The sequence below is a fragment of the Schistocerca americana genome, chromosome 1 (genome assembly GCF_021461395.2).
Source record: "Schistocerca americana isolate TAMUIC-IGC-003095 chromosome 1, iqSchAmer2.1, whole genome shotgun sequence".
In the NCBI taxonomy this organism is placed as follows: domain Eukaryota; kingdom Metazoa; phylum Arthropoda; class Insecta; order Orthoptera; family Acrididae; genus Schistocerca; species Schistocerca americana.
In genome coordinates, this window is record NC_060119.1 from 756,145,801 (window position 1) to 756,173,023 (window position 27,223).

The 27,223-nt window shown below is 39.0% G+C and overlaps 1 protein-coding gene across 4 annotated transcripts in view; it reads left to right on the forward strand.

The window, feature by feature from the left end:
• Positions 1-27,223, forward strand: part of LOC124611547 (DDB1- and CUL4-associated factor 11) — a 128,320-nt gene that overhangs the window by 43,894 nt on the left and 57,203 nt on the right. The window lies entirely within an intron of this gene.

The window sequence follows — 27,223 nt, forward strand, 5'->3', positions numbered from 1 at the left end:
TCAAAACAATGCTGTGATAATTGTTTCAGCAGGCTAACAATTGCATCTGCAAGCCTATACAAGTCTGATTGTTGTCTTCCCCCTTATACCAACAATTGTCTACTCACACTTATTTAGCTAGAAGTTTTTGAAGTGTGCAGTTGAAAAATGGTGTCTCAGTGTTCTGATTGTGTTGTTATTAATGAAGCATGTAAGAAAAGTGTGTGTGGAGTGTATCCTAAAGACATTACTTTAATCGAAGATTACAGTGAAAAAGAAAAAGTATTGTTTTACTTAAGAGTCGGCCCAGAGGTCAAATCAACATGCAGGTACCATGAAAAGAAATACTTCAAAAAATTTCATCATCTTTTTGGTCGGTTTTGCAAGGACACTTTTGAGAAACATAAGAAACCTATAACAAGAGGTCTGCGAGAAATAACATTTGATCATTATTCTAAAAATAAAAGCCCTTTTGTCAATCTCATACCAGGAAAATCATTGTGTCCAACATGTTATTCTAAGATACTTGTAATTCACAAGAGAAAGGATAGTGAAACCTCAAATATAGAACTTTGTGACTTACGAGCAACCATTAAAAAAATAGATACAGCTTGTGAAATCCTGGATATATTGCCTGGTAGTAAAATTAGAAAATTAAGTCAAGATAAAAGACCAAGTGCCTTGAATACAAAAATTGAGAAAGTGATGGCTACAGTCAAAAAGAATTTGGAAGTTTCATTTCAAAATACAATTTGTATTAAAACAGATGGAAGTTCTAAAACATCACCAACTGAATATGATGATTTTATAGAAAAACTAAAAACTAAATGCAGTACGTCAAACAAAGAGGATAAAATTGAGATTATCAATTTACTGCTGAATTCTTGGAGTGGAGCAAAAGTCAGTGATAAATTTAATGTGTCAGAATGTCTTGTTAAGTTAATAAGGCAATTAGTGAAAGAACTGGGAATTTTACCAGCATTACAAAAGAAAAGTGCATCTAATTTGGTAGATGAAAACACAGTCAATAAAGTTAGTATGTATTACGACGATGACAATAAAAATTGTTTGATGTGTGGCAAAAAAGACTGTTTTTCTGTGAAAGAAAATGATTATAAAATTCAAAGGCAAAAAGGTTAATATTGTGTAATTTAAATGAACTATTCACTGAATTTAAAAAAGAAAATCCTGACATTAAAATTGGAAGATCAAAGTTTTGCGAGTTGAGACCAAGATGGTGTACTGTTGCAGGGGCGTGCGACATCCGTAATGTTTGTGTTTGTTTGTTTGTATCATTAGAACATAAAGTTGATGATAGATGGGGCCAATCTTAAGAGTTGACTATAAAGACCTTTTGGAAGTTATGGTATGCAATATTGACAGTTACAGTTGTATGATCAAGGGAAAATGTGAACATTGTTCAGGCAGAAAAGCCTTATTTGACATGTTTGAAGAATCCGAAGAAGACGATTTGATGCCTGACAATATAAAATACAAACAGTGGGTGACACAAGACAGAACTGAAATGGTGACACTCATAAAATCACTAGAAGAGTTTTTGAAGTGTTGGTGGCTAAACTTGAAAATCTGAAAAAGCATCATTTTATTGCAAAAGCTCAAAGTAAATTTTTGAAAGACAAAAAGCAAACCTTGGCAGCTGATGAATGCTTAGTTCTTGCTGACTTTTTGGAAAATTATTCCTTTGTTGTTCAAGATGAAGTACAAGGGCACCACTGGGTAAACAAACAGGCCACATATCATCCATTTGTATTCTATTGTAAAGATGAAGATAAACTAATGAGCCACATATTTTGTGTCATAAGAGACTACCTTGAACACAACACTACAGCAGTGCACATTTTTCAACTAAAATTAACAAACAACATTAAACAGCAGCACCCTTCCATAAAAAAATTGATTTACTTTTTGGATTGGGCAGCAAGTCAATATAAAAACAAAAAAAAAACAAAAAAATAACATCTCCTTTCATAAAGAAGATTTTGGGTTTGATGTAGAACGGAACTTTTTTGCTTCATGCCGTGGGAAGAATGCTTGTGATGGTGTCGGGGGTACAACAAAGCGAGCTGTCAAAAAAGCAAGTCTGCAGCGGACCCATGACAGTCATATCATAACAACTCAAGAAGTGTTTGAATTCTGTAAAAAACATATCAAAGGAATTACCTGTGTTTTTGTACAAAATGTGCGGAAATACAAGAAGTCTATGACAGTGTCTTGAAGGAAACATACAACACTTGTCGGAAGATTAAAGGCACTCGATCTTTTCATTGTTTTGTACCCCATTCACACAACTTACTGATAGTGAACTTCATCAGTGTGGAAAACTTGTACAACTGGTTCTTCAAAATAAAGACATAGTGACTTGTGTTTATGATGAACAGTGATGGACTGGCAAAGTTGATAATATTGACTGTCAAAACAAAGATGTACATGTTGTGTTGTATCACCATCCAGGACCAAGGGCATCTTTTTAAAAAATTGAGAAGGATCAAGTTTGGATGCCATATAAAAATGTACTAAGGAAGCTGTCTCCCATGAAATTTACAGCTGTGACTGGGTGAACTTATAACCTAGCACCCAAACTGAGTGAAAAAATTTCTCAAATGTTCAGTGTGCGATGTAGTAAAAACAGATAACAAGAGAACAATACAGTGTAATTATATACTGTAACTAATATGTTTTTTTCCCATAAGTTTAGATATCACAGATGTTAAAAAACGTATTTTTGACTTGTGTTTGTAATTTTGTTCTGTAACTTCCAGTTGAATCTCAAAGTTGAAATTTATACTGAAGTTTGATATCATAAAGGTCTATTAACTGTAAAATTTTCAGATTTTTATCGGGTCCCCCAACAAAGATATTGCAGGCCAAACAGTGGAAAAATAAAAAAAATCCATATTTTAAAATATATATATATATATATATATATATATATATATATATATATATATATATATTTTTTTCCGCTCCCGGGATTGGAATGACTCCTTACCCTCTCCCTTAAAACCCAAATCCTTTCGTCTTTCCCTCTCCTTCCCTCTTCCCTGACGAGGCAACCGTTGGTTGCGAAAGCTAGAATTTTGTGTGTATGTTTGTGTTTGTTTGTGTGTCTGTCGACCTGCCAGTACTTTCATTTGGTAAGTCACATAATCTTTGTTTTTAGATATATATTTTTCCTACGTGGAATGTTTCCCTCTATTTTATATATATATATATATATATATATATATATATATATATATATATATATATATATATATATATATATATTTTGTAAGCTGCTCACTGTTGTTGTTGTTGTCTTCAGTCCTGAGACTGGTTTGATGCAGCTCTCCATGCTACTCTATCCTGTGCAAGCTTCTTCATCTACCAGTACCTACTGCAGCCTACATCCTTCTGAATCTGCTTAGTGTATTCGTCTCTTGGTCTCCCTCTACGATTTTTACCCTCCACGCTGCCCTGCAATAGTAAATTCGTGATCCCTTGATGTCTCAGAACATGTCCCACCAACCGATCCCTCCTTCTAGTCAAGTTGTGCCACAAGCTCCTCTTCTCCCCAATTCTATTCAATACCACCTCATTAGTTATGTGATCTACCCATCTAATCTTCAGCATTCTTCTGTAGCACCACATTTCGAAAGCTTCTATTCTCTTCCTGTCCAAACCAGTTATCGTCCATGTTTCACTTCCATACATGGCTACACTCCATACAAATACTTTCATAAATGACTTTCTGACGCTTAAATCTATACTCGATGTTAACAAATTTTTCTTCTTCAGAAACGCTTTCCTTGCCATTGCCAGTCTACATTTTATATCCTCTCTACTTCGACCATCATCAGTTATTTTGCTCCCCAAATAGCAAAACTCCTTTACTACTTTAAGTGTCTCATTTCCTAATCAAATTCCCTCAGCATCACCCGACTTAATTCGACTACATTCCATTATCCTTGTTTTGCTTTTGTTGATGTTCGTCTTCTATCCTCCTTTCAAGACACTGTCCATTCCATTAAACTGCTCTTCCAAGTTCTTTGCTGTCTCTGACAGAATTACAATGTCATCGGCGAACCTCAAAGTTTTTATTTCTTCTCCATGGATTTTAATACCTACTCTTAACTTTTCTTTTGTTTCCTTTATTGCTTGCTCAATATACAGATTGAATAGCGTCGGGGAGAGGCTAAAGTCCTGTCTCACTCCCTTCCCAACCACTGCTTCCCTTTCATGCCCCTCGACTCATAACTGCCATCTGGTTTCTGTACAAATTGTAAATAGCCTTTCACTCCCTGTATTTTACCCCTGCCAGCTTCAGAATTTGAAAGAGTATTCCAGTCAACATTGTCAAAAGCTTTCTCTAAGGCTACAAATGCTTCTTGGAGTCTGATGGTATATCTTGCTCACCAGATGGTAGAGTTTTGTCAGGACTGGGTCTCCCAAGGCTGTCAGTAGTCCTAATGGAATGTTGTCTACTCCCGGGGCCTTGTTTCGACTCAGGTCTTTCAGTGCTCTGTCAAACTTTTCACGCAGTATCATATCTCCCATTTCTTCTTCATCTACATCCTCTTCCATTTTCGTAACATTGTCCTCAAGTACATTTCCCTTGTATAGACCCTCTATATACTCCTTCCACCTTTCTGCTTTCCCTTCTTTGCTTAGAACTGGGTTTCCATCAAAGCTTTTGATATTCATGCAACTGGTTCTCCTTTCTCCAAAGGTCTCTTTAATTTTCCTGTCAGCAGTATCTATCTTACCCCAAGTGAGATGTGCCTCTACATCCTTACATTTGTCCTCTAGCCATCCCTGCTTAGCCATTTTGCACTTCCTGTCGATCTCATTTTTGAGACGTTGTGTTCCTTTTTGCCTGCTTCATTTATTGCATTTTTATATTTTCTCCTTTCATCAATTAAATTCAATATTTCTTCCGTTACCCAAGGATTTCTACTAGCCCTCGTCTTTTTCCGTATTTGATCCTCTGCTGCCTCCACTATTTCATACCTCAAAGCTACCCATTTTTCTTCTACTGTATTTCTTTCACCCATTCCTGTCAATTGTTCCCTTATGCTCTTCCTGAAACTCTGAACAACCTCTGGTTTAGTCAGTTTATCCAGGTCCCATCTCCTCAATTTCCCACCTTTTTGCAGTTTCTTCAGTTTTAATTTACTAATCTACAAATCATAACCAATAGATTGTGGTCAGAGTCCACATCTGCTCCTGGAAATGTCTTACAATTTAAAACCTGGTTCCTAAATCTCTGTCTTACTATTATATAATCTATCTGATATCTTTTAGTATCTCCAGGATACTTCCATGTATACAACCTTCTTTCATGAGTCTTAAACCAAGTGTCAGCCATGACCAAGTTATGCTCTGCGCAAAATTCTACCAGGTGGCTTCCTCTTTCATTTCTTAGCCCCAATCCATATTCACCTACTACATTTCCTTCTCTTCCTTTTCCTACTGTCGAATTCCAGTACCCATGACTATTAAATTTTCGTCTCCCTTCACTATCTGAATAATTTCTTTTATTTCATCATACATTTCTTCAGTTTCTTCGTCATCTGCATAGCTAGTTGGCATATAAACTTGTACATTATTAAACCTACTCCTGCATTACCCCTATTTGATTTTGTATTTATAACCCTGTATTCACCTGACCAAAAGTTCCTCCTGCCACTGAACTTCACCAATTCCCACTATATCTAACTTTAACCTATCCATTTCCCTTTTTAAATTTTCTAACCTACCTGCCCGAATAAGTGATCTGACATTCCACGCTCCGATCCGTAGAACATTAGTTTCTTTCTCCTGATAACGTCCTCTTGAGTAGTCCCCGCCCAGAAATCCGAATGGGGGACTACCGTATTTACTCGAATTTAAGCCTCACTCAAATCTAAGCCGCACCTGAAAAATGAGACTCGAAATTGAGGAAAAAAATTTTCCCGAATCTAAGCCGCACCTGAAATCTGAGACTCGAAATTCAAGGTGAGAGAAAAGTTTTAGGCCGCACCTCCAAATCAAAACAATGTTGGTCCATTGTAATATGAGACACAATTTAGGTCGAATGAATGACAATACAGCTACAGTAGTTTGGTTCGAGTCGTAAGCTTAGCAGTTAAGCTTTACCAGGTAGCCGTTGCTATGCGTCAGGCACTCAGTTCATATTTATACGGGTACCCTTTCTTTTTCATGTGCTACGTCTGGTTTGAATTGATTGCTTATTTTTCTTTGATCTGATAAGTGCCGTTCTCTTTGTTATAGGTGTTTACGTCACTCAAAGCTGAAAATGCATTACTGTACTGTGTCATGCATTGTTTGTCGCATTCTGATAATGAGTGTTTACAACCTGTTGCCGCTCGCGGCATGGCTTGCTTTTGTGCGCGCTACCGCCGCTTACAATTAAAAAAAAAAAAAGGAGGAAATGTCTCATTAGCGAAACAATGGCAAGAGACTGCTATTTGTTGTTACTTACACTGCTGCTTTCTTTGATAATGATCAACAAGAACCAAATAATAGACTGCGTATGATTGAAGATGATCTGAATGAGAGTTTAGCAAAAATTTTTCTCCATTTGAAAATCTTTGCAGACACACCTTTAGTACATTACATTCTGCACAGAAATTAGTCATCTTAGATTTAAAAATATAATCAGTTGCCATGCCTCATTTCTGAATGCATCACTATTCAGCATAAGAATAATACGAATATAAACATGACATGATATGTATATTCTTCCTCGTTTGCTGTTGTCTCACTCTAGTTTTGTAGTTTATTAGTCAAACAGGATTTAAATGAGATAGCAGCAAACACGAAAGAATACATGGCAAAATGTTTATACTCGTATTATTATTATTATTATTATTATTATTACTATTATTATTATTATGGTGGAGAGAATACTGCATGTGATTCACAATTCATAAAAGTTCCTATTAGCAACTGTCTCTTCTCACAGGTAGGAAAAAATTCAGAACGCAGAGTTGGCCATATTGGCAAACATCCCAAACAGTCTTGCCAGTCGGATTTTCGTAGTGTATTGAAATGCTGCTACATTCGAAGATGAACAATACGGAATTTGTATTTACTTCGTTGGATAATGTATGAAAATGCAGTGTTTGAAACTCGTCAGAGAAAAAAAGCTTGTCTTCCACCTTTTTTTTTTTGCATCTACCAACATTTTTCACAACTTCCGCTTTGCACTCGATTCTAAGCTGCAGGCGGTTTTTTGGATTACAAAAACCGGAAAAAAGTGCGTCTTAGATTCGAGTAAATACGGTATTTTACCTCCGGAATATTGTACCCAAGAGGACGCCATCATCATTTAATCATATAGTAAAGCTGCATGCCCTTGGGAAAAAATTACGGCTGTAGTTTCGCCTTGCTTTCAGCCGTTCGCAGTACCAGAACAGCAAGGCCATTTTGTTAGTGTTACAAGGCCAGATCAGATCAGTCAATCATCCAGACTGTTGCCCCTGCAACTACTCAAAAGGCTGCTGCCCCTATTCAGGAACCACATGTTTGTCTGGTCTCTCAACAGATACCCCTCCATTGTGGTTGCACCCACGGTACGGCTATCTGTATCGTTGAGGCACGCTCACCATTAATACTCTATGAAATGTAACTAATACTATACATTGTAACAGCAGAAAAAATATTAAACCTGAGAAATTAATCTTTCTTTGGAAAACTACTGTTCAAAAATTTAGTTTTTTAATTTGTGGCTGATAACTTTGAACTATTAAAGATACATTAAAGAATACATTCTGCAAAGTGATAATGATGTTAATTTGTAGCCCATAGTGTGTTGAAGTGAATGCATTTTATCTGAAAGGCTTAGGACAATCCACTACAGAATAGTTGTAAAAAATGTAGTTGCTTGCAAATACAAAAAAAAGTGTGCAGCCTGGAACAAATATGGCCACCATTTCAAAATAATAAACAATAAATATTTTTAAAAAAATTTTGCAACTGCTAAACATTGGGGAATTCACCCAGCAAATATAAAAATTTTCTGAGATGGTCAAGCACTAATTATTTTTTTCTTGGACCACTTGGTATCAATTGACCCATCATGCTTACACAGTGGCAAGTGTTTGAATGTTACATTTCAAATAAGGAATTTATGAATGTAGAGAATAGAGTATGGTGTTGGGTGTTAACTGTAATGAAATTTGATTGTCAGATGGTTATACAGGGCAATGCAAGGGCAGTGCATGTCCCGGAGTGCAGACTGCTCTTCAATTACTCACAAATTGTAGCCTGCTACGAGCAGAAACAACAACAAATAGATAAGCAAGCAATAATTAGATAATAAATTAATAACAAATAAGCTAATACAAAGGTCTATATTTTATGCATTGATGCTGGTCAGTGCTGCCAGCCCTCTCTTACTGTAAATATTGGGCATGCATAAATGGCCAAAGTGAGTTGTGACTGTGGAATGTTGTTTATCTTGGAGAGCAGGGATCTTGGCTTAACTGCTTGTATCATGAGAGTGATGTGTGAGAGCACGCATGCTCGCCTGCCCACCTGCATGCAATGCCAACTGGGTGGATAGATGTTAAGGTGAAATTGCCACTAATGGACAGCCCCTGGGCCAACTGTCATATCCAAGTTCTGTGAGACTTACTGAGGCGAGCAGTTGCCTGAGTGGGCATTTATTTCCCAAGCACCATGTGGAAACAAAATGGTTCATACAGCTCAAACTCAGACTACTGACACAAACGGTGGACTATTAGGGACTGCTAACACCTAAAAAGAACTTCCTGAGAAAACACACTATAGGAACAACGGTAAAGAAAGTAATTATTCACAAGTGTGCCAGAATTTATTCATAGTAGTTATGAGGGAGAGGAAGTATCCTCTGATCCTCTGTAAAGACCTCCCCTTTCCTAATTCATAAACTTTGAGAAGTCCACGGCTCGTGGTCTTGAGGTAGCATTCTCGCTTCCCGCGCACGGGGTCCCGGGTTCGATTCCCGGCGGGGTCAGGGATTTTTCTCTGCCTCGAAATGACTGGGTGTTATGTGTCTTTCATCATCATTTCATCCTCATTCACTCACAAGTCGCTGTAGTGGCGTTTAAGAACTTGTGGAGCGGCGGCCGAACCGCCCCGCGAGGGGCCTCCTGGCCACCAATGCCATACACTCATTATTATTATTATTATTATTATTATTAACTTTGAGAAGCAATTGTGGGATCTAAAAGGAGTAAAATGATTTCAAAATGATGCTCTACTGGTCTAAACAGCTGTGTCACAACAAAAGAACATTAAGAAGAAAGTAAATAGGTTACTAGGGAAAAAATGTGGCTTTTGCTATAACGTTTATCTCCCCCTGACTAGCAGAATGTATCAAAGCTGGGTTATCATCCTTGGTTAGAACCTATATCCTATACCCTCTGAGATATTTGAAATCTAAAAAATTTGAACATACAACTGTTGATTGTGGTGGTGGAGCCATGTGAGGTAGATACAGATCAAAGGAATACGAAGCAAAAGAACACTGTGCATATCCTGCAGATTGTATAAATTGTTCAGATAATCATCCCAAGGGGAGCATGGCATGATGTGATTATGTCAAGGAAAGAAAGCAACAAGAAATGAAAGTAAAAAAGAGAATAAATATGAGGAGACTAAGAAAGTCATGCAGGGTATGAAGTGTTCAGCATTCTCCACTTCCCTTTCATCAGCTCTTTTTTTAAGTCACGAAAAGTAGCACTTCAACCCAAACTCAACCATCAGAGTTTGCCACAAATACATGATGTATCAATACTATACCCTCCCGCCCCACACCCACCCCCACCCTCACCCCCACCCCCACCATCACCTCCACCCCCACTCCCACCCTCAGCTTTATTACCACTAAGGGTATCTACACTGTGATCAAAAGTATATGGACACCTGGCTAAAAATGACTTAAAAGTTAATGGCACCTTCCATTGGTATGGTGTTGGCCCACACTTAACCTTGATGACAGCTTCCACTCTCGCAGGCATACGTTTAATTTGGTGCTGGAAGGTTTCTTGGGGAATGGCACCCCATTCTTCATGGAGTGCTGCACTGAGGAAAAGGTATCGATGTCCGTTGGTGAGGCCTGGCACAAAGTCGGGGCCAAAACATCCCAAAGGTATTCTATAGGATTCAGGTCAGGACCCTGTGCAGATCAGTCCATTACAGGGATGTTATTGTTGTGTAACCACTCTGCCACAGGCCGTGCATTATGAACAGGTGCTCGATCATGTTAAAAGACGCAATCACCTTCCCCGAATTGCTCTTCAACTGTAGGAAGCAAGAAAGTGCTTAAAACATCAATGTAGGGCTGTGCTGTGATAGTGCCACGCAAAACAAGAGGTGCAAGCTGCCTCCATGAAAAACATGACCGCACCATAACACCACCGCCTCCGAATTTTACTGTTGGTACTACACACACTGGCAGATGACGTTCACCGGGCATTTGCCATACTCACACCCTGCAATCGGATCGCCACATTATGTACTGTGATTCATCACTCCACACAACATTTATCCACTGTTCAATCGTCCAATGTTTATGGCTCCTTATACCAATCGAGGCGTCGTTTGGCATTTACCAGAGTGATTTGTGGCTTATATGCAGCCGCTCGACCATGAAATCCAAGTTTTCTCACCTCCCACCTAACTGTCATAGTACTTACAGTGGATCCTGAAGCAGTTTGGAATTCCTGTGTGGTGCTGTGGATAAATGTCTGCTTATTACACATTACAACGATCTTCAACCGTCCATGGTCTCAGTCAGTCAACAGACGAGATTGGCCTGTACGCTTTTGTGCTGTACATGTTCCTTCACATTTCCACTTCACTATCTCATCGGAAATAGTGGACCTAGGGATGTTTAGGAGTGTGGAAATCTTGCGTTCAGACTTATAAGTGACACCGAATCACATGACCCTGTTCGAAGTCCATGTGTTCTGCAGAGCTCCCCATTCTGCTCTCTCACGATGTCTAATGACTGCTGAGGTTGCTGATATGAAGTACCTGGCAGTAGGTGGCAGCACAATGCACCTAATATGAAAAACATGTTTTGGTGGTGTCTGGATACTTTTGATCACATAGTGTATCTTGTAGAGAAAGTACATTGGTAGTACAGGGGCATCAGTTTCTTCTTTTTTCCTTCTTCTTTAAGTGTCTCTGATGCAGACACAAACTTTTTTTGTGCTAGGTGGTTAAGCTCATTCACATGTATTTTGAATACATTCATCTTTCTCTGAATTACGGCAACCACCTTTCAGTTATGGTTTTCTTTTGTCCTCCCTCTCTACTGTGGTGATGTGTAGATATTAGGAGAAAGGACAGATGAACTTTTTGGTTACTTCATTGGGATATCATTTGTCAGCAGAAAGTGACAGTGTTCAGCGATCTGATGATTTCAATACAATTTTCTTAGGCTATGGTTGGTTTTTCGCTTGGAGGTTATGGTGTTCGTATAGATAAATATGTTGACATTTTCAGCTTCTTTATGGTGCACATTTTTGTTTGCAAGACCTGTTAGTTTACAGAGGTAATTCCCCCTTTGTAGTGACTTTTGCTACACCTTGCCCTTTACCCTGTCTGCCAGCTTGCAGGCAGTAGCTGTTATCATCATGTGTCACTGAAAAACGCCATCTGCTAAGTGTAATTTTCATATAATGCCCCACTGCATAAAGAGGCTCTCATAAACCTTGATTAGACATCTCTCCAGGCAATCAATACTTGTTGGAGATTTCAGTGTTCAGCATGTGCCTTGAGGTTCTAACAACACCTACTGCAAGGGTAGAGTTCTCAATAGCTTCGTTATATCAGAAGACATTTGTTACTTGAACAGAGGTCAAGTAATGCATTTCAGCTCTATCATGGGTTTTATCTTGGTCATTGACTTTCCCATCCAGGTGCCTGTCCTTATGGATTTTGTAGTGGGAGGTGGACACTAATCTCCACTAAAGCAGCCACTACCCTATCTTGATACACTTTCCAGATAGAAAAGAACTTGAAAGGAAGCTGTCGAAATGGGTGCTAAGCAGAGTGAACTTGACAGTATACAACCAAATAGCAACATTTGAACAGACAGACAGCATCCTGAAATGGGTGGATCATATTGCATGTATGATCCATCTTGCCACTGAGAAATCCATGTGAAAGACCTAAAAAAACTCTAAGATGCAGCATGTCCTATAGTCAAAAGACAAGTATCACACATCAGTCAGGGGCAGGTAAATGGCACAGTGAAGCTTCAAAGCAAGTACAGTGAAAGATAGTAGGAAATCGCCATGATGAGCTATTCTGTATCACTGACAAGAATATGAGAGCCAATCAGGAGGGTCTCTGGTAAAGGAAGATCAACACCAGTACTGCCATAATGAATGCTGGGATTATTTTAATTTCTCCAGCTAAGACAGTAAAGGCAACGGCTAATTGCTACCGATAATGTAACGTCTAATGACAACAAGAGCCCAAATTCCTACACCAGATGAAGCTACTGAGAGAGTGAGTTGGACTTCAGCTCAGACAACCAGAAAGAATGCAACTGTCTGTTCTTTATGTGAGAAATCAAAAATTCCTGGCCTGTTGATAATGGATACAGTCCCAGGACCAGATGCTATTATGTATAACAACTTGAGTACACTTACGTGGAAGGTTACCTAATTTATTGACATCCTCTCTTGCTGAGTGGTCATTCAGTTACAGTATGGGAGACATGCTTTCAAGCAGTTCTATACAGGAAAGTAGTGTCCTTCAAGAAAGTGTTTTAATTGTGGCCATCTTCAGCATTGCCATAAATAGGACAACTGTCACAATGAAGTGTTTGTTGAAGACTTCCTTGTTTGTCAGTGATTTTATGGTTTATGTCTTGGGTCAAACAATTTCTCAATTACTATTAGTGACTCAGAGACTGGAGGATTAGGCACAAAAGACAAGTTTTATGTTTTCAACAGATAAACCAGTATGTTTTCATGTTACTTGTATTGTTGCCTTCCTAATGAGCTAGAACTACACTTTAATGGCTCCATTCACCATTTTCAGTAAGGTTCTTGGGTTTCACAATTGATCAAAGGGTCACATGACTACCTAACACACACAGCCTTAAAGAGCACTTACATGTGTAAGTGTGTCTGTGAAGAAATCTGGGGTTTAGGCAGATCCAGTATACAACAATTTTATGAAGCATTTATCAAATCTCTTCTAGACTTAAGAAATGCAGTTACAGTTTAACTGACTCTTTCTACCAAAAGACATTGGATGTAATAAACACACTATTTGGGCATCAGACTGGCAATAGGGTCTTACAGCACCAACCGTACATCTAGGATCTGTATTGAAGCTAGTGCTCTTCCATTTACTATCCAACAGTGGCTCCTAGCAGTGCAGCATGGCCGCGCGGGATTCGCCGAGCGGTCTAGGCGCTGCAGTCATGGACTATGCGGCTGGTCCCGGCGGAGGTTCGAGTCCTCCCTCGGGCATGGGTGTGTGTGTTTATGCTTAGGATAATTTAGGTAAAGTAGTGTGCAAGCTTAGGGACTGATGACCTTAGCAGTTAAGTCCCATAAGATTTCACACACAGTGCAGCATGCCTCCAAAGCTCAGTTAGCCAAAGAACTTCAACATCCACCATCATTGCTTGCCCTCCAGCTGAGCAACTGTTCCTGAACTGTCCATGACCAATCAATCTGTTAGATTTTTTGCAGATAATCTGTTTTTGAGTACATCATAGGAGATATCTAGGTTCCCCCCCCCCTCCCCCCCCCCCTCCCCCCCCCCTCCCCCACCCCCCCCCAGACTTTAGGAACAAGCAGCCACCTTGATTAATAGAGAGAGACAGAGGATAAATTTTAAATTATTGCATACAAAAAGTTGAATGTAGCAAATTGTGCCTCTCAGGATACACTTCTTTGTATTTTAAATGAGCACAGTAGTGACTGGTTTACTCAGATATCACCAAGCATGGGTACGTAGTTCAATGTTTCATATTTTTTCCATGCAACATAGTAAGAGTCCGCCTGCCAACAGAATTCAGTCTCTTTGAAGCAGAATTGCGTGCTATCTTGATGGCTCTCAGATAGATGAGGTTTGACCTTATGAAGGTTTCCTTCATTTGATCTGACTCCCAGATCACATAGCAAAGTGTCTAGAGAACATTGTCCAGAATGTATCTAGTTTTCTCTACAGAAGCAAGGTAAAGAGGTATTGTTCTGTTGGGTACCAGGACACATCAGAATATGCAGTAATGAAATTACAGTTGCAGCAACCAATCAAGCTTGTGATAAGAATTCAGTGACATGTAAGGCCCCCCTAAGATCAGTTAATCACAACAGAAGAGCAGTGTATGCAAAAGAGAACAGCTGGAAACAAGTACAAATAAACTGTGGAAGATGTAACTGACACTCTGAACCTGACATAATTCTATCCACTCTTATGAAAAGAGAATATTTTAGCTCAGCTCCATGATTAGTGTTTTCCTCCAGCATAAAAAAAAAAAAAACCCTTCAGAACGTAACACATGTGGTGCCATATTTTAACTGAATGTTGTTTATATGCTGGCTCAAGGGCCTTAAATGGTTAGGCTGGAGATATGCACTCTATTTTAAGCAGTAATGTATCTGAGGAAAGATCTAGTGCTTCCATCTATATCTTCATTTCACAAAGTAATTGTGAGTCGTTAAAATAAAACTGATGGTGTTATGAGTGCTGCAGTGCAAGCTGTATACATCACAGGATGCTGAAACTTCATAGGTACATTCATTAATCAGTGGGCTCATGGAGTAAACTGAAAAAAAATAATAGTTTCACTTTCTTCCACCTGGTGAAAATAATGGTACTGTAAGCAGTTAGAATGTGGTGTGGGTGCAGGGAAAGGTTGGGGGGGGGGGGGGGGGGGGGGGGGGGGAACAATCGAACACATGATAATGGAGGTTCCGGTACATTTATTGAGATATGGTCACAAGTTACAACACATGTTCAAATTGGTCTCCTGAGCCAGCAACATGCTGCATATGTTACATGGCTTGGTCGACAGTTGCTCACAGCATACTTGCTGTAATCAGAGCAATGTGTCTCTTATGCTATCTTTGATATCAGGAACAGTCCGGATACATCCCTTATAGATATGATCTTTCAGATATCCCTACAACCAAAAGCTGCATCTAATTAGCTTGTGAGATCTTGAAGGCTACACATCTTCAAATTGCCTAGAGATGATTACTGAAGGTTTTGTGGAACAAATCTTTCACCTGGCAAGCGAAATATGGTGTCACCCCATCTTGTATGAAAATAGTGATGTGGTCACAGTTTCATTCTTGCATAGCTGGAATCGTGTGTTGCACAAGGAGGCCCTTATAATGTGCAGATGTCACTGTACACCTAACAGACTCACGAGGTGTCATTTCATTGAATAAAAATGAACTGGTAATGAAGGTGCTTGTGGAAGCACACCACACAGTCACATAAGCTGAGTGCAGAGGATGTTCCTGCACATGTGGCAGAATAGAACCTCATATGAGACAGTTCTGTGTATTTAAGGCATCACACAGAGTAAAATGTGCCTCGTCCATCCAAAGAATATTCCCTGGCCACATGTCATTCATTTCCATGCATGCCAAAAAATGAAGAGCAAAGTCATGACATTATAGACTATTTTGGGGCTTCATTTGGTGAATGTTCTGTTTCGGTAGGGAAAAGCATTTGACCTGTTTACCAGGAGAGACAGTTCCTGTGACACAGCTTGAGCACTGGCTGCAGAATTTGAGGCATTTGTTGCACAGTCAGCTACAGGTACAGCAACTTCATCAGCTGCCATAGGAATGAGCCACCTCCCTCTCCCTGTTGCGCAACCTAATTCACCTGTTTCTTCAAATTTCTTGATCATATTCTTTAGCCCATTTATTGTAAAGGGGCCTCTTTGCAGCTGTTTCTGTTGGCAATACTCCCACTTTGCAGCACTACTCTTGCTGCAGTTCTGATAAAACAAATTCACATCTACATCCATCAATACTCTGCAAACCACTGTGAAGTGCATGGAAGGGGGTACATTCCATTGTACCAGGTACTAGGATTTCTCTCTGTCCATTCACATATGGAATGGGGGATGAATGATTGTTAGAATGCTTCTGTGTATGTTGTAGGTAGAATCATCATTTAAAGCCAATTCTTGAAACTTTGTTTGTCGACTTTCTCGGGCTAGTTTACATCAGTCTTCATGAGTGAGCCAGTTCAGTTCCTTCAACGTCTCAGTGACCCTCTCCCATGCGTCAAACAAACCTGTGGCCAGAATGAGGTTTTCACTCTGCAGCGGAGTGTGTGCTGATATGAAACTTCCTGGCAGATTACAACTGTGTGCCAGATCGAGACTTGAACTCGGGACGTTTGCCTTCCGCGGGAAAGTGCTCTACCAACTGAGCTATCCAAGCACGACTCACGCCCCGTCCTCACAGCTTTTACTTCTGCCAGTACCTAGTCTCCTACCTCCCAAACATTACAGAAGCTTTCCTGCGAACCTTGCAGAACTAGCACTCCTCAAAGAAAGGATATTGCAGAGACATGGCTTAGCCACAGCCTGGGGGCTGTTTCCAGAATGAGATTTTCATTCTGCAGAAGAATGTGTGCTGATATGAAACTTCCTGGCAGATTACAACTGTGTGCCAGATCGAGACTTGAACTCGGGACGTTTGCCTTCCGCGGGAAAGTGCTCTACCAACTGAGCTATCCAAGCACGACTCACGCCCCGTCCTCACAGCTTTTACTTCTGCCAGTACCTAGTCTCCTACCTCCCAAACTTTACAGAAGCTCTCCTGCGAACCTTGCAGAACTAGCACTCCTCAAAGAAAGGATATTGCAGAGACATGGCTTAGCCCCACAGCCTGGGGGCTGTTTCCAGAATGAGATTTTCTTGTAGAATGGTGTTACCTGGGCTTTCTTCCAACTACTGGGCACAGTTTTCTGTTAAAGGGATCTGTCATAGATTATAGATAGAAGAGAGGCCAACTCAGCTGCAAAATCGCTGTAGAATCTGATAGGGATTCTGTTGGGCACTGGAGCTTTGTTCAATTTTAATGATTTCAGCTGTTACTCAACACTATTGACACTAATACTTATTTCACTCCTCATTTCAGTGGTATGAGGTTCAAATTAGAGCTAAGCATTTCAGCTTGTGGTTTCCTACTCTCAATTTCAGTTCCTGTCTCATTTGATTGGGACTGGACATTAATTTTGGTGCCACCAACAGCCTCTACATATGACCAGATTTTCTTGGGTTCTGCTACAGTAACGATGAAGACTTCACATATTGCTGTCTTGACAGCCATGCGCGTTTCATCCAGTATCTCTATGTATAGCCCTACACTTTGGTTTACAGTTATTATGCGGCAATCTCTGTTTGTTTAGAAGGTTCTTTACAGTAACTGTAAACCATGGAGGGTCCCTTCCATTATGAACTGTTCTACTGGGTACATATCTATTCAGTGTGTGGTCAATTATTTTTTAAAACTTGATCCATAGTTCCTCTACATCCTCTTGACCTATGCTGAAAGTTTAAAGTTCCTTGTTAAGGTATGATAGTTTCGATGTGGACATCTACAATGAAGCTGTGTCTATTTGTTGTCATTAGATCCAATATATTTCCATCATGATGGAGGGTTCCTAATTATCTGTTCTAGGCAGTTTTTAGAAAGTCATTCAGTAATGTTTCACAGGATGTCTTGTCGTGCCCACCAGTAACAAAACTGTAACTTTCCCAATTGATTGATGGATAATTAAAATCTCCACTGATGATTATGGTATGATTGGGGACTTATGTACACATGAACTGAGGTTTTCTGTAAAGTTTTTGGTTACATCAGGAGATGAATCTGGTGGGCGGTCGAAGGGCCCAGTTGCTCGTTTTATGCCCGTCCCTGATACTGAGTCTTGCCCAAACAATCTCACATGCAGTTTCCTGTCTACTGTGAGAAATACACCACCTGCATTTCCCATTAGCCTTTCCTTTTGATATACAATTAAGTGTTCCCCAGAAATCTCACCACTATCAATTTCGTGTTTCAAACAACTTTCTGTATATAGTATTATTATTATTATTAGCGAATGTCCCCATGGGAGAACGATAAGCAGGTGATTAACATTTCTTAATGTTCTTCTTATTTCCCCAGTATTTCTTCATTGCCTCCCCAAAGGCCTTCTTCCTTTCTTCGGTCCACTTTGGTCGGAAAGGTTTAGATTCCGTCTCTGGAGTAAACTTCCACTTGTCGATTTTTCTTCTGAATGTATCCCGGTCTGATGTGTTTGTTATGTCAATTTTTGCCTTTTTCAAATCCTTCTTAACTTCAGTTACCCAGGGTATTGTTGCCTTAAGTGATGTCATATAGTCCAATAGACGTTTAGTTAACCTGTTTCCAGGTAATCTGTCTATATGTCCATAAAACTTCATCCGCCTCTTCCTGATATCTGCCTCGATGTTTGATATTTTTTCGGTTGTCTCGGTAGTCTGCAGCCTGTATCCATCTTGTGTGTATCGTGGTCCTAGGATTTTTCTAATAATTTTTCTCTCTACTTTCTTAATTTCGTGTAAATCTAATTTTCTATTCAGGGAGAGTGTTTCACTTGCATATGTGACTGTTGGTTTGATGACTGTGTTGTAGTGTCTGATTTTAGTGCCTTTTGATAGACATTTCTTGTTATATATATTTTGAATAAGTCCGAATACTTTCTTGATTTTCTGTAATCGGTTTTTTTGTGCTATTTTCTCAAGTCCTGTTGGTTCAATAACTTCACCGAGATACTTAAAGTGCTTGACTCTAGTTATTTCACCATACTTTGTTTTTAGTTTCGAAATATCTAATTTTGAGCAGATGAATTCTGTCTTCTCAAAGGAGATTTGCAGGCCAACCTTCTCAGCACATTCTTTAAGTGTCTCAATTTGTTTTACTGCTGTTTCTTCACTGTCAGTTATAATTGCCAAGTCATCTGCAAACGCTAAATAAGGGATGTTCAATTTTCCTTTACCTCTTCCTAGTTCAATTGGCTTCCAAAAGCTTTGTTTCCTTAGTGTTACTTCCCACTCTTTCATAACTTTGTCCAAAACTATATTGAATAATAGTGGTGAGATCCCATCTCCTTGTCTTACTCCTGTTTTAATTGAGAATGGTTCCGAAATTTCCCCTCTGAATTTAATTTTTGATTTGGTTTCTGTTAGTGTTTGTTCAATTAGTTTTCGGGTTTTAGTGTCTAGGCCTCGTTCTTCGAGAATGTGACATAGAGACTGTCTGTCTATGGAATCGTATGCCTTTTTGAAATCAACGAATGTGCAGATTATTGGTTTTGACCTGATTGCTTTAATCTTTAAAATAGTTTTAAGGTTGAATATCTGTTCCGGGCATGATCTATTAGGACGAAAGCCTGCTTGGTAGTCTGAAATTGTATGTTCTAGTTGTTCTTGTGCCCTCTTTAGGAGACATGCAGATAGAATTTTGTAGGTAACTGGTAAAAGTGAAATGCCTCTGTAGTTGTTTACGTCTGATCTTTCTCCCTTTTTGTGCAATGGGTGAATTAGTGCACACTTCCACTCCTCTGGGATATTTTCTGTCTGCCAAATTTCTTTGATGATGCTAGTGATCTCTTTTAACGAATTTGGACCAAGGTTTTTCAGTAGTTCAGCTACAATTCCATCTTCTCCCGATGATTTATTATTTTTGAGTTTTCTAATGTGACTATAAATTTCTTCTTGAGATGGTGGTAGTGAAGTCTCATTCGTGTGTTCTGGTTGTAATCTGGGGAATCTTGTACTTGGTTGTGGGCAATTTAGTATTATGTGAGCTTCATTCTTTTTTTAGGAGTACTTCAGTCTCTGGAACTTTGTTGCAGATGCTTCGACAGTTAACCACCAGGATTTTAATACTCTCACTTACCAGCAGTACATGGTCTTTCTTTTCGATAGCAATTGCATTTTGTACAGAAAACGTCAGCCTCCTTAACCCTTTACTCCAACAGTCACGCCACAAAAAAATAACCATATGTTGTAAAGTGCCAGGCAGCATACTGACATCCAAACAGGAAACATTTCACATTCTGACTGCTTACAGTGAGTGTGATATTTTGACCTGTGGCAGGGAATGGAGCCATGTTCCCCGCCCCCTCACCCCTACCCCCAGCGTACTCTATGAACGCCCGATTAAAGAACATATGTATGATGTTTCAGCATCCTGTGACATATAGTCTCCACTGCAACACTTGGAACATAGTCAGTTTAATTATAACCACCTGGTATTTTATGTTAAGTACCATAATTTTACTTAAGTAAAAAGGCGTTGTCGCTACTGTTATAGAGGTCGAGTTGGTGAGTTTATGAAATGACTTCTGGTGCAGTACACTGCTAAGACAATTTCTCCCTCTCACTATTACACAGCTATGACTCAGCGTCAGGTAATAGGATAGGAGAACAAAGGCTCTACAACATTCCAACAAATCAGTAACAAAGTCACACAAGCAAGTTAAAAGGGTTTACTTATCTTTCTGACCTGTTGAATGATTAAGTCTGCAAACTGTATGTAATATAACACAAAAGAGGCCTTTAATGGCTAATGGCCAAGTGCAAATAATCGTAGGTAAACTTCACAGTACATAGCAAATTCAATTTACAACAACTATCTGTTCACTTCTAAAAGAGTTCAATAAACGACGTTCCCTGTCTAAGTTAGCCCTAGATGATGATCTGTAGCCAAGGGCGCGGGAGTGGCTCTTCTATCTTCCTAGTAGGCTTCTGTCCGTTGTCGTCCGGTCATTGGCGTATTGTACTTGGCTGGCAGTTGGCCACGGAGAAGTAGATATCCTCATCCTCAGCGCCTCCCGTGGCGCTGTTGGAACTCAAACAAGTCATGAGTCTCTATGGCACTGGCAGCAGATTGCATCTTTGTTCCTGTGATGCTTTTGCCCTGGCTGTATCTTGCTCGGATGACACAGCAACATGTGCTTTAAGTGCGTGTAATGCCATGCACAGAGTCATTCGTATTTTCATTATTTATTTTAATATACCAACTACAAATACATTTGATTATTTAAAAAGTAACCTTTTATGTGTTTTAGAGTTACACTAGTCCAATATACTTTTAACCAAAGACAGTATTGAGTGGAATAGTATTGGCAGTGGTAGGTGTCTACTTTCCCCATAGGTCTTGCCCTACAAAAATTTACTTAATCGCACGCTGTCAAAAAAACTACTTATTTATTTCTGTGTTACTTTACCAAAGAATTAGTGTAACAAGTGCATTGAGAATATTTGATACTGCATTTTGTTTTCTCAAGTCATTACTGCATGCATCGTGGATACTTTCTTGACTATGTTCTGGCTCCAAGTAGAAGGTGGAAGGGTTGTTATGGTAAGGTGTAGCATCCTGATACAAAAACTGTGTGTGGTTCTGATCATGTTCAGTATATTTAGCAAAACAAATTATGACCATTTTTTGGTTCATAAACAGCATATAACAAGTAATAATCTCAGTAGAATAAAAGTCTTTCATTATAGTGTTTTCCTTAAGGAAGAAGACTGTGAGCCAGTGGTGAAACTTAATGGGGCCATAAGTATGTGCATTTGCCATAGTTCAGGTTTCTTTTTTTGGACAGTGAGGAAAATTTCTTGAGCATAATTAGTTGTGACTGCACAGTAAATCAGTGCACATGCGTTGAGATTTGTGTATAGTTTAGAAAAAACAACTTTGGTTATTCAGACATTCTCTTTTATTTGTAGGCAGAAAATGTGACTTAAAAAGTTGACTTAAATTGGTATTTGAGAGAGATCTGAGGGAGACTTGAATTAAGTGTTTTAATAAAAGGAAAAGAAGCACTCAGACATTTGAACAAGTTTGTACAAGTTTGCAATAATTGAATCTCTGCAAATGTTCAAAATACCTATTGGGGGAACAATGGCAAGTGTATCTTTTTAGAACCAGGTTAAGTAAAAGTGTATGACATTATGAAGATTTTTGCATGTCTGTAAACAGTCATTTGTGGCAATGTGAAATTCTAAAAACAGGAAACTATGTTTCTGTTAACATTTGTTTCTGGCTGAAAATTTCTTGAGAGTTTATGAATAATTTTCAGAACAGTGTGCTGATTTTGCTTAATAATAGGGACTACAAATGTAAGTGGAGTTCCTAGGAAAAATATTGGGGTGCTCTTGCTAATTTCTCTGCCTTGAAATAGAAAATATTTTGTATTGATGAAGCTTATTTATGAAGCTTTGACGTTTTATTGTAGGTGTAAGAGACTCAAATGTTATTTATACTGTAAACTACTGCATACTCAGTGTGCAAGATAATGTGAAGTGTGTCGTCATCTATATCAGTCAAGGGAAATCAGCCAGCTGGTTTGGGAAATGAGGCTTTCATGCTGTGAATAGCTATCATTCCTGCAGTACCAAAATTTCTATATATGCCCCAGTGTACACAGATGCATGAAACTCTGTCTTGGTTGGCTTCTGACCTCTGTCTTAGTTGACTGCTGGTTGCATTGCTACAGATGGTATCAGAATCAGCCCTCACCTTCTCGCAACCAAAATATGCCGTAGTTTTTGTGCGCATTTATATCTAACCTACTAAATAATCTAAACAGACTAGGTCTCCTGTAAATCATTTAAAAAGACTAATTTTTTGTTTAATGGTGGTGTGCAAAATTGTCAAACTGTTTTTACAGTTATAAAGAGGGAAGAAGGAATCTTGGGCTTCATTCCTGCATTCAACAAATAGCAGGAGTTTACTCTACCTGCAGTAAAGTTTGTACAAAGGCTCCATAATAATACCCTTCAAATGATATTTCCACATAATGTCAAGGGTCACGTGTCTTCAATAGTAAAACCCTTAGAAATCATTCAGTTGCTTATGAATTATCCCTTAATTTTAACAGTAGCACAATATCTTACAGGAAATCATGAGTATGAATGGTAATGTTGTAGAAACCAAATGGAAGCATGAATGATCCATCAGAAAACATTAAACAAGAGGAAAATCTATTAAAAATAATACTTGGGAAAAATTATATATAAAAAAACAAAGATGAGGTGACTTACCGAACAAAAGCGCTGGTAATTTAAAATTTTGATTCTGCAGTCCTTGCAGTGTGTCGTAAGAGAATGTATACAAGGTCTGTTCGGAAAATTCCAGAACATTCATAATTTTGTACCAGTGGTGTGTTAGAGTGAAGTGTGATTGGCATCCTTGTTTAATGTGTAACTGGCAGAAGTTTCATTGTTGTATGTCTGTTAGTTATTGTTCAGTGTTGTATTGAGTAGAACATTGTGTCACACTGTTCGCAAATTTCAAGATGGCAGAGTTAGAGGAGCACCACATCTACATTAAATCTTCTGTGAAACTCAAGAAAACATTATATGATGCAGGAAGCCTATGGTGACGAGTGCTTAAGCCGCACTCGGTGTTACAAATGGTTCACATTGTTTAAAAATGGCCAGATGGATTTTAAAGATGATCCCTGTACTGGACACCCTTCGACTTCTAGATGACGCTCATGTGAGAAACATCAATGAAATTGTGCCTGCCAATTGAATACTGATTGTACGAGAGGTTGCAGAAGAATGTAACATTTCAGTTGGATCATGTCATGAAATCCTGACACAGCATATTGGAATGTATCATGTTGCTGCCAAGTTTGTCCCACTGCTCATGAGTGAAGACCAGAAGCACATTCACCTCACAGTATGTGAAGAGCTTTTGGATTGTTCAAATGTGAACAAGATGTTCCTTAAGAGAATCATAACTGATGATGAGTTGTGGGTATTGATGTTAGGACTGAGGTTCAATCTTCACAATGGGTCGGCAAAGGTTCCCCCAGAACAAAAAAAGCTCGTCAGATCAGGTCAAATATCAAACTCACACTGATAGTTTTATTTGTCTTTGAAAGATAAGTTCATCATGAATTTGTGCCTCAGGACAAACTGTTATCAATGGTACTATCGGGACATGTTGTGATACCTGCGAGAAAATGTGAGAGCGACCTGAAATGTGGCGAGGCAATTCATGTCTCTTGCATCATAACCCACCTGCACATTCACCCCTGTTGGTGTGGGATTATTGCGCAAAAAATGAAATCAACTGTGCTACCTCATCATCTGTAGTCTCCAGACCTGGCCCCTTTGGACTTTTGTTTTATATTTCCAAAGTCGAAAAACTCATTGAAAGGATGAAGATTTGCAATAATAGACAAGATAAAAGAAAAATCGCAGACAGCGTTTTGCACAGTCCAGCAAGAGGCTGCTTCTGGAAGTGGAAATGGTGTTGGGAGTGATGTATCAATTGTGGAGGAGAGTATTTCAGGGAAGACCATGCACAATAAGTAAAAGATAAGCGTAGAAAAATTTTGTGGACAAAGTTACGGAACTTTTCGAGCAGACCTTGTATCTGTTTGAAAAAGAAAGTATCGTATGTCAACAGTGATTGTACCACCCTAGCATGCAATAGTCTGACAACATCTGAACAACATGTCAGAACTACTCATAGGCTGGACTGTGAATCAAGTGTCAACCCTCCTGTCAACTATTTGTGTACTATCTCTTGAGTAATTTGTTTTATGTGTTTCCCTGACAAGAAGAATATATAATAAGTAAAGACAGAGGAACAAATACCTTGTGATATTGAAGAAAACATGCATGGCCTCCATTTTCTGCACATTTTTTTACCTACTCAAACCATTGGTAGCCTGTCTGTAAAAGTACCTAAGAAAGCAAAAAAATCAGATAATGTTCATCCTTCAAAATCCTTTAGCTCTTATTGTGAAAACTAAAGTGAAAAGGATTGTAAGAAAGACTTTCTTCTGAACAGCACATTGCTGGGCACCCCAGATATGCTCAGTAATGTTCTTGTCTGGAGAGATTGGTGCACAGTGGAAGTGTTTAAACTCTGAAGAATGTTCCTGGAGCCACTCTGTAGAAATTCTGGATGCATTGGATGTTGCATAGCCCTGCTGGAATTGCCCAAGTCAGTCAGAATGCACAATGGACATGAATGGATGCTGGTGATCAGACAGGATGCTTATGTTCCTGTCACCTGTCAGCCATGTTTAGACGTGTCAGGGGTTCCATATCACTCCAACTGCACACGCCCCACACAATCACAGTCTCCACCAGCTTGAACAGTCCCCTGCTGACATGCAGGGTCTGTGGATTCATGAGGTTGTCTCCATACCTGTATATGTCCATCTGCTCGGTATAATTTTGAAACGAGACTCGTCTGACAGGGCATCAACATTCCAATGTTGGTGTTGACACACCCAGGTGAGGCATAAAGCTTTGTGTCATGCAGTCATCAAGGGTGCCCCAAAAGCCCATATCAATGATATTTCCTTGAAAGATTCGAATGCTGACACATGTTGATGGCCCATCATTGAAATCAGCAGCAATTTGCGAAAGGGTTGCGCTTCTGTCATGTGGAACGATTCTCTCCAGTCATCATTGGTCCCATTCTTGCAGGTCTTTTTCCTGCTGCAGCAATGTTGGAGATTTGATATTTTACTGGATTCCTGATATTCACAGTACAGCCATGAAAAGGTCATATGGAAAAATCCCCACTTCATTACTGCCTCGGAGATGCTGTGTCCCAGCACTCGTGCGCCAACTATAACACCATGTCCAAACACACTTACATCTTGATAACCTGTCATTGTAGCAGCAGTAACCGATCTAACGACTGTGCCAGATACGTGTTGTCTTATATAGGCATTGCCAACTGCAGTGCTGTTGTTTACCCGTTCGCATATCTCCATATTTGAATACGCATGCCTATACCAATTTCTTTGTCACTTCAGTGTGTAACTATGCTTTATGAAGATAGGACAGGTGGTTAGCTGTGGCCTTGATGAGGGAAATGTACTGGCATTTGCCTGAAACTACTTAGGAAAACCTAAATCTGGTTGGTCGGACAGAGCAAGCTACAGCCTCTTGAATATGCTCACATTCATTCGGATTGGTCCCTGTTGTATGATGTTCTTTGAAACAAGCACAGTTTTACTCTTCACCACTGCACTCATGAAGGCCCCTTGCTGAAGACTCCAGAACCACAAACTTGCTCCTATACCCTCTCCACTGGCCCTTGAAGCAAAATGTTGTGCAATGTTTTGACTGGATAGAACTGTCATTGTTATTTGTTTTTGTTGTTAAGGAAAAATCTAATAGCGACTAGGGTAACACTTGGAGAAGTTGTTTTTCACTACAGGACTAATCTTTCAAAAAAGAAATTGGTCTGTGTGCCCAGCTAGTGCTGGCGTAGTGGACTTGTGCATTGTTATTGTTTCATTTATTTTGGTTTATAATAAATTGAGTCACTGTGTATACAAATAATGTCTTTATTATTTTATCCAGTCTCAGCAGCTGTAGTTGCATATAACAAAATAATAAACAAACAGTTGCATAAAAGAAATTTAATTTTCTTACCATTTCAGGCACATAGTGGCCTTCTTCGGAAGGTTGTGCCTGTCACATTATTTGACAGTATGAACAACAAGATGCATACAGCAAAATGCCATGGTTCTAAGAAAATACAGGAGCAATAAGTAATACAATATTATGTTACTTATTGCTTACTTATTGTTTATTTTCTTAGGACCAAGGCATTTTGCTGTATGCGCCTTACTGTTGATACTCACAATAAATACAATAGGTGTAACCTTCTGGAGAACGGCACTTCTCCAGAAACTGGTAAAGAAGTTTCTTTTATAAACTGATTGTTTAATATTTAATTATAATTAATGCCTTTATTTAGCTGCAGTTGATATAAAGCTTCACATAACTGCATACACATTACAGTAAACTTTAATTTATCTGCATCGAAACCTAAAGTGAGATAAGTGTTGTTAACCTATGTTGCTACAGTTTTCAGTCATCTATAACAACAACTTGATATAAACAGATTCTTAACAGAAGTGACAGTAGATGTTTTTTCATTCATGCACCCATTTCATATGTAGATATCCATGAAAGCATCAGGCAACTGTTTCATTACATATTATTCGTTAAAATGTAGAAATTTCATGTATGATCTGTAACAGACGGTGAGCCTTCTTCTGCGGGTGATGTTTGGGTACTGTGTGTGTATGTTAAATCGTTATAAAAGTGAGCAAACATTTGGATTAGATCTGCAAAATAGGTGTCATAAGAATTACTGTGAAATCTGAGACTTTTTGCTTTTAATAAATTTTTAGAATTTGTATTTAATGTAGTAATGTCCTATGCTCTGCA